Raw genomic sequence first — 9,286 nt, 5'->3', positions numbered from 1 at the left:
AAAACACAGTGGCGGTGAAACCTATGGTGACTACTAATTTCTGGACCTACAGATTGCAAACTAGCAACAGTACTGTATAGGTAGTCCTTGGACTTACGACACCACTGGTTTCTGAAAACCATGTCTTAAGTCAAAACGTTGTAACTCGGAACCAATTTTCTCATAAGAAACAATGTTATAAATGGGGGATTGGTTCCTGAACCAAGGCCCGATACCCTATTTTCACTAAAAATGCTCCAGAATTTTGTACTCAATCAATTATAGATGAGTAATAAAGCTACACTAATGTATTTATATTGTAAATAGCAATCGTATTGATTTGGAAGTACTTCTTTGAGGTGACTTTGCTGGACTTTTTGAAAGGCTCTTGGTTGGACTTTTTCAAGGGTTCTTGGCTAGAGTCTTCTCAGAAGTTTTGGCTGAAGGTTTTTCTGGATTCATGCCTGCTTTCTTAAAGAAAGTGTCCCAGGAAAGTTGAACAGATGTTCTCCAGGGAGATGAGCAACGCAGCGAACTTGATCCGATGCCATGCCATGCCAGCGAACAAGTGTTGTAAAGTTGAAACTGACATCATAAAGTTGAAACAGGGTGTCAACTTATAAACGTTGTAAGTGCAGAATGTTGTAAGTCAAAACGTTGGAAGTCAAGGACTGCCTGTATTTGCATTACAGGTGACGTAAGCAGTTTTTATTCTCTGTGCTAGGAAGCTATTTCAAGCAAATATATTAGTTACTAGGGGTGTGCAAAGCAGGCCATATTTGACTTGGTTTCAGCTGTATTCGAGGTACCGGGCACAGATCATAAATGCTGAGATGGTGGGGCAGTTGGAGTGTCCCACAGGAGCATGGGGACACCCCCCCCCATGCTTGGCACCATACCCAGAATACTTCCAGTCCACTTCCAGGTCCACTTCCAAGTGCACGGGGGGGTGCCCTGTCCCCCCCGGCTTGGCAATTGGCCATGGGGGGATCCCAGGTGCCCCCCCAAGACCCAGGAGGCACCAGTTGCTGAGCCGGGGAGTGGGTCCCCCATGCACTCTACGGAAGAGCTTCTGGTCCACTTCTGGGTCCACTGCCAAGCACACTGGGGACCCCCCTGCACTCCTGTGGGACATTCCATCTGCCCCAGCATCCCATCATTTGCAAGCTACGGGGTACCTCGAATTATGTAGAAAAAACACCTAAAGCTGTGTCTATGACTGAATCATTGAATCTCTCCAAATCAATTCGAAGGGTTCCAATTCGATTCACAGAGATTAAAGGGTCTTCTGATTCAGAGATTCAGCCACCAAATCGGGCCAAATCTCTGCCGAATCGAATCTTCGACCAAGCTTTACACAGCCCTATTAGTTACTACGTTAGTAACTGCTGCTTAGGGGGAAAAAAACTGCTGACGTGTAGTGGGAAACGGGTCCCGGCACTTTAAACTCAGCATGTTCCTGCACTGAGCCCACCACATTCTCAGAAGAGGCAGAACATTAGTCGCACCCAGCTTTCCCAACATTTGTATCGATTTGGCACTTTTATCTAATAGCTGATTGAATCAGCTTTAGCTAAAAGCACCACAAAGTCTCACTGAAGTGCCTGATCTATGCAGATACTGCAGAGACAGATCAAAATAATGCACTGCTGCTTCCAGTAGAGTGGAGGTTTTTTGTTTTGTTTTTTCCATGTCTGTCAGTGCCCAAGGAACACTTCTCAATGGAGGTGACTGCAAGATGTGGCAAGATGTTTGCTCAGTCTCTATATGATGTTGGTACAGGGGACAAGATGAGGGAGTCTAGTGCCACAGAGGTTTATTTCCTACTTATCAAGGAAAAGGGAAAGATCCCTGTGGAGACAATCTCTTCTACACAGTTTGTAGGAAAAACAGCAGTGCCTAAACAAAAACAAAGCAAGCAGAGAGGTAGCCTTGGAGTACTGTGTCCACTTGAACTGGGCTGTCCCCAAACCAGTTCTTTCTAACCAATTTTTCCATCTACTTCCAGATACATTTGTGCCTTTGAAATATCATGATTCATCATGAGCTGATAGTTATGGTTAAAATAAGCCTGGGACTCTCCAATTTGGGTAATTAGCTGTAGTAAAATTTTGGGCTTACTGTAGTCCCTTCAGTGGGGCCAGTTTTTTTGGACCATGTTTGTGATCCTGCCTAACAAGTATGAAAGAACATGATATATGTGTAGTAGGCTCCTGTCTCTGCATTTATACTATGATTGTTTGGAAATCACCCCCAACCATCCAATGTTTTGCAAAATCAACTTTATGTTGTGATCTTGCCCTGTAATTTCCACCAGAGAGAATAAGGGAGATGACTTTCTTGGCTAAAAAAAAGAAATTATGTTAATGTTTCTATGGCTTCAGTTATTTCTCTCTTGAATAAGCCAACTCTATTTGCCCCCTGTTTTCCGCATAGTTTTGGCGGTAGAGATTCCTATATATGCTCTCTAGAAGCTGTTGTAGGTTATGAAAAACATTATTCTTTGTAACAGCAGAAAAATAGCTTGATTCTGTCTTCTTTTTTTTTTAAATTTACCAGCAGGGAACTAATTGCAGGAGTTGCATGCTGAGCTTTACTGCCACAGAGGTGGGCTATTAGCAACCTTCCTGCTTTCTCACAGTGGTCATGATGATGTCTTTTGCTAAAGGTGAAATAACACACAGTCCATTTTTAATACTTATAATGTAGCTCAGTTTGAGCCTCTGGAGGCAGTAAATGTTTTGAAAGTTTGCATATTGAATCTCACTTTTTTTTGTCTTGTTCCACCACAATCTGCAGGCTTAAATCCTGAATTAAGAGCTTGATGCCATCCTTGTTGAAGTAGAGAGTAAAATTTCCATCAATTTTAATAGTTCAGGATTGTGTTTAACATGCATACCTTTAAGTCAGTGGAGGATAGTCCAAGAATATTACAGTGCTCTTACATGGCATATAAACCCTGATGACCCATTCTTCCTACTCTGAGTGACTGGCTGAGCTGTAAAAATCTTTGCTTTGTGAAAGGCTTCAATAATTAGGATCTACTGAACTCTTGGTGGCCGTTGGCCGATTTCATGCACAGACCACAGGGCTGCAGCCATTTTCATGGGGGGAGCACAGTGGGCCCCCAATGCCTTTGATTGGCCGAGGGGCTCCAGTGTCCCTGTCCCTCACTTCTGATTGGCTGCAAGTGTTGTCCATCATGTGGCCCCATCCCTAACCAATTAACACCCCATGTATTGACCACACAGCCACGGTTTGCCACACAACAGAAAAGCATCTCTAAGGGATTTTGACCTGGAAAGTCTGCAGCATGGTGACCAGCACCCATGGTGGGGTTAATGCCACTGCTGCTCACCCCATCACCACCAAATGACATGTCCAACAGGGAACTTGACTTGGAAATTCTGCGGCTAGATGAGTGGCAGCAACATTAACTCCTTGGGTCCTGGCCCTGCCTATTAGTGGCTCTGGCAAAGAGGGGTTAATGTTGCAACCTCTTACCCTGGTACAGAATTTCTCACAGACCACATGCTGCCATTTGGACAGCACTGGATGTGAAGGTATGCCATTGCTGTTGCATTAATATTTATGAAGCTAACTGACAGCTCTGTCAAATACAAGCATCAAAACAAAGTCAGTAAAAAAAATATTTGGATATTTCAATTAACTTGCTTCTGTCACCATGGCTTCTAGCAGACATGGAAAAAAAAATACGTGCTTTACTGGAAGAGGCAATGCTCCACAGAGTCTGCATAGATTGTGTTCTTCAGCAAGGCTTTTTGGTACTTTTATCTACAGTTGATTCAATCAGCTATTAGATAAAAACACCAAAAAAGCCCTGCTGAAGCACCTGATCTATACAGACGTTGAGTGAGCCAGGTCAAACTGACATGATGCCTCTTCTGGGCACCTGCTGGGCTCAGCGTAGGGGCACACTGAGTTTTAAAGTAAAACACTGGGGGTTTTTTCTTTTTTCTTTTTTTTTAAGTCTGTAAGCAGCTCGTGTGGTTGATAAGCTAATGCAGATAAGAAAGTAATAAAGCTCTTAACTATGAAACTTACATATCGGAGATAGGTCAAGTCTAGAACTTCAGTTTTGATCCTTTTGAATTTCAGAATAAGCTTTGATTCCAGGTCCTATCCAATTCCAGATTCAGAGTTAGGTGAAACTGAAATGTTGTGAGATGAGCTGTTTTTATGAGATTTCTGCCATTTGGGCCTAAAGAATAACCTATGTCAAATCTGCACCATTGCTTACTTAAGCAGTGAATACAGGCTTCACAATTCATCTCTATTTAAAATATATTTTCAATATGTGCAACCTGGACCTTGACACTACAGAGTTTAGATGGACTTCTTTATCTAGGCTGTTAACAAGAATCTATTTAGTGGCATAATTATGCAGTTGTAATAGATTCCAAGAAGTTAATAATAAACCCAGGAATATACTACGCGACCAGAAGTATTATTACTTTAAGTTAACAGCATTGTTTTAAGCAATAATTTTAAGCTCTTTTCATTCAAATGATCTTTCCACGCTTCTCTAGGAAGGCTTTCCATCATGAGCTGCAAGAGTTTACACACAGTTGCCTGACATAGCTGCCACAGGAGCATTGCTAAAAGAGAAGTCCCTAGCTGGAACCCTGCATCCAAGCACTTGTGAATACTATGGTGCTCAAAATTTGGCTCTCAGTTTTATCTCTTGGACCATATCTAGTACAGATGTGTAGTCAGCCACTTCGTGAGTCAACTATTTCTTGACATTGGAAGGGCTGGTTCTTTCCATCTCCTGAAGGTAAATACAAAGGCCAAATCTCCACCCCTTCTGAACATAACATTCTCTTTTGATATGCTATATAAAAGCATACAGTTTTAAGCTTAAAGACAGATTAAAATCACTGCTTCGCTCCATAAAGAAACCTTCTGACTAGCTGGAAAGATGAAGCTCTCTGTTCTCTTTGGTTTGCTGTTTGTCTTGATCCTGTGTTTCAGTGCCTTTTCTGCAGAAGGTAGTGAATTCCTTTATCTATGACTGCATTCTTTTTTCTCATTCTTTTACTTTTCAGTTTAATGTATGTATTTTTTTTATTTTAAGGTTGATCTTATGGTCTATAAATCAGCTAAAACCTAGTATTCAGGGAAGGAGGGTAGCAATTAACTTTGAAGAGAATCTGCTGGATTTGGTCTTGTATCAATGTTTTCCACTTTATATAAGGACTACCTTTGCAAGGCAATCTTTCACTCTTTGTTGCACGTTGTATATTGCAATCACTGTATTGTTCTTCCTCTGGGCAGTCTATTGTTACATTTTCCAGAAAACACCTCTTTGGCTATTCTTACTGGTGAACTTCATAAAAGTAGTCAATTTCCTGATTAGCACAAACCACACTGGCATAATGACACTCTGTTTGTACTAATGGGACAAAGGGCCATTCAACCAAATTAAATTTTAAAAAGCTGAGATAAAAAGGCAATCACTTTATACCTTTACACCTCAGGTTTTTTTAAATTATCCTATTGCCTTTTCACCAAGCAGTCAGTACTTTTATTTTCCCAGTATTATGAACTATTTGCCATTACAGAATAAGTTTAATTTTCATTAAATATTGCTGTTCAATTAAACCAACATAGTTTATATTCATCAACCCAGCACAACATGTCTGGTTCTATTTTAATTCTGGGTTTGCAGGGAGATAATCTACAGATCATTTTCCAGTTTTAACCTTCTCTGTTGTTACCTACTGATATCCAGTAGTGAACTTGGCTTTCCAGAATCTCAGAGGGAGGTCCATGCTTCTCCTGTACAGCTTATTTTCCATATAGATGTAGACAATGAAAATCAGATATCCATAACAAACAGACTGAATGTCCAAAGTTTAAGTGGGGCAGTTTTCTTCAAAATAACCCAATTACAGAAAATATAGAATATTATTGAAAGATCTCGTAAGTCATTTTATGGGTGAATCTGATAAGTAGAAAGGCTCTGCTGCAGTGAAACAGGTTAAACAATTACTTGCAACTAGCCCAGTTTTTAGATGTGTCAAAATTGCTTCTGATTTCTGTTTATGGTTTCTCTATTTGCCAAAATTTAAGTGAACAAATGTCACTCTGAGCTGCTTGTAAATAATTCTCTTCCAGAACGATGATGATAACCCGCATGTTAAAACACACGCTACCTCACTACATACATAACACACCTCACTGAGTCTGCTGGGGGAGAAAAGGGACTGCACAGAGAATATTGTTTTATTTACAAACAAATATATTGATCTAAGCCAGTTTATCAGTAATATGAGGTGAAGCTGCTAAATTTTGAGTGAGGCTGCCAAAGCATTCTGTTAGGTGATCACCAGAATCCAAGAAATCTGTTTATGACAGAAAAATGCAGAAAAATGTAGAATTTGTGTTTTTACAGCGATTCTTTAGAACTGCCAGGGAAAAAAAACCTTACTGAAGATCAAATGCAGGCTCCTGCTGGGGTAAGGAGAAGCTGCTGGCACATGGGGAAGCAGCCAAGATGATGGCTGAGAGGGCTGCCCATTGTGTGGCCTTGCCCCTCTCAACAAATTAGTGGTGAGGGATGGGGCTACCTAAAGGGCAGCCCTCTCAACAAATCATTAGTGAAGACAGGGGCTGCCGCTGGGGGACCCCTTGGCCGATCAGCATTGTGAGGGGGCTCACCACAGAAAAAACATGATTTTTTAATTCTTTTTTTTGCCAGAGAACTTTGGGTTTTTTAATCACGGAAAACTAGGATCCCTAATGATCATGCATCAGTGCAGTTATAAACCACAAGAATGGGGTGGCGGGGGAGCTTTAATGGGAAAGAAGGTTCTAAGCCACCAATTAGTCTAGTGGTGGGAGAATAAAGCAGCACTCCCATCAAGCTAAAGCAGATCAACTGGTCTTACTCAACCCAACAGCTCCAATCTCAGACCAAACTACTTCATGCCTACTGGTTCCTTTCCTCTCACAACTGGTCAATTCTTGGCTGTGTTTACAGTAAGAATTGATGGAATTTCTCCCCATCATGGTCTAGGCCAGGGATGAGCAACTATTTCTGCTAGAGGGCTGCTTAATGAGTTTTGATGAGCTGTCAAGGGCCACAAACCAAAATCTTTCAGAAGATACCATTTTAACAAATTATAGATAAAAATGAATTGTATACTAAAAAAATCAAACTTTCATCTTAACATTTTAATTTTATTTTAAAAATAATAATTTTGTCCTGATTTGTTTTCTGAGTAGTGTATATAGAGGTGATTGCATAATAGTTCAAAATAAAGTCTTACTCTTGTATAGTGTGTGTGGGGGGAGGGCAGCTGTAGGGATGGGTGTGCAGAGGAGTGGGTGTGTGGGGGGCTGGGTGTGTGTGTATGTATGGAGGCTGCCCTCATGCTAGGTCCTGGGAGTTAGCTGGGGGTGCGGAGAGGAAGGGACGGGGGGCAAGGGGAATGTGCATGAGAGCTCACCTGGGCAGTGCAGGTGCAGTCTGTCCCCCCTATCCATCCTATGGCTGCCCTCATGGTGCTCTGCATAAAGCGAATCCTCACCTCCTCCCCCCATCCCTAGTCCTGGTCAACATGCACAGCTTCCCAATGGGGCCACTTTTGGTGTGGCTGGAGCTGCCTGGGTACTGTTCAGCTCCCCCCACCTCCAGTGGCTCCTCCTCCTCTACCTGCCCCTGCTGCACTGCTCTGGGCAGCAGGCAGTGTGAGGAACCCATGGGGACGTGCACTGGACAGCAGATGCCCAGCCAAGCAGGGGGGAAGCTGCAGCCAGGTGGCTTCTGCCCCAGTATGCAAGGCTCCAGCTTCTGCTCACAGCCATCTTCCATCCACTCTGCCTGCCTGGCACAATAAGCAGCCGTTTGTGGGTGGCCACCTGTGGGCAGGGGGAACCGAACAATACCCAGGCAGCTGCAGCAACGTGGAGAGCAGCCCACCAGGAAGCTGTGTGCACTGGCCGGGGCCAAGGTGGGTGGGAGCACAGTGTAGCCTGCCCCTGGTGGAAGCAGGTGGGACTCATCCCCAGGTAGAGCACCATGGGCCAGATATAATCAATTGGTGGATGCCTGCCCATGGGCCAGATAAAATCAGTTGGAAGGCCATATCTCGTCCGCAGGCTGTATTTTGCCCAAGCCTGGTCTAGCCCTAGTATAGCCACCCTATTTCCAGCAATGATCAGAATACCTGTGTGTGCACGTTGGTGCTGGGAACAGGAGGAATGCAGTGTTATCTAAACCTTTTCAGAGCTTTTCAGAGCTGAACAGCCTAGATAAAACTACACTGGTAAAAGTATCCAAGTACATTGCTATGTTCTTTATGCATCTCTCTGGCTCTGTATCCATTGGTAACATGTTCTGGTTTTTTTTCACTCTTAGGTCGGAGAGTTAAAAATTGCTGCAGAAAATTAAAAGATAATAAAATCATCCATAAAGGTAATGACTCCCCTTTCATTATATTAATTAGTAAATGTTTAGTCATATTTGGCACTATAATGCTTTCCATCTGTAAACTTATAGCACCTTTCACCAAAGTCAGTTGTCATAGAATCATAGAAAAGTAGGGCTGGAAGAAACCACAGGAAGTCATCTAGTCCAGCACCTGGGCCAAGGCAGGATCATCCCTGATTAAACCATCCCAGCCAAGTGTCTTTTTAACCTGTTCTTAAAACTTTCAAAGGATGGAGACTCCATAGTCTCCCTGGGTAGCATGTTTCAATGCTTAACCAAACCCCATGGTGAGAATGTTCTTTCTAATTTCCATTTAAATTTCCCTTCATGCAACTTGAGACCACTTCTTTTCCATGCTGCCCCAGAAAAAAATCTATCTGCATCTACAGTATAAACCACCCTTCAAGTATCTGAAGACTGTTATCAGATACCCCCACCATCTTCTCTTCTCCAAACTAATTGCTGTATTTACTCAAATCCAAAATGATTTTGAATTTTTAAGATGACTCCCCTCAATTATTTATATTCCATGTATGGAAAATATAACTGTGGCAGTGGGAGTGAAGGGCCAGACCCCTGCCCCTTGCTCCCTTGCCCTGTACTCCCCTTCCATCTGCCCCTTCATGCCTGTGCCTGGCTCCCAACCCCCTGCTGTCCCTTGTACCTCCTCTCATCACTTACCTTCTGGTGCAGCTCTACACTTCCAGGACAGGCAGCAACAGCAGTGACCAAGGCATGGCCCCAGCCAAACCTCACTAGGGAGAAGTGGTGGCATGCCTCAGATAGGCCAGGTCAGGGCTGGCAGGACTGGACTTCATAGTTTCATAGTTTCATAGTTTCTAGGGTCGG

At 42.9% G+C, this 9,286-nt stretch overlaps 1 long non-coding RNA gene across 4 annotated transcripts in view; it reads left to right on the top strand.

The window, feature by feature from the left end:
• The window catches only part of LOC109287322, a 35,464-nt gene that overhangs the window by 12,238 nt on the left and 13,940 nt on the right, over positions 1–9,286 (top strand). The window contains exons 2-6 of one of the 4 annotated variants that reach the window (XR_002094833.1): positions 2,539–2,586; positions 2,779–2,884; positions 4,530–4,777; positions 4,899–4,991; positions 8,366–8,422. This is a non-coding gene — a long non-coding RNA (uncharacterized LOC109287322). The other 3 variants (XR_002094830.1, XR_002094832.1, XR_002094831.1) reach the window with 3 other exon arrangements.

This window comes from Gavialis gangeticus, unplaced genomic scaffold, assembly GCF_001723915.1.
Source record: "Gavialis gangeticus isolate Ggan-Ray unplaced genomic scaffold, GavGan_comp1, whole genome shotgun sequence".
In the NCBI taxonomy this organism is placed as follows: domain Eukaryota; kingdom Metazoa; phylum Chordata; order Crocodylia; family Gavialidae; genus Gavialis; species Gavialis gangeticus.
Note: the sequence above shows the minus strand (reverse complement) of the source record. Positions and strands in the feature narration are given on the sequence as shown.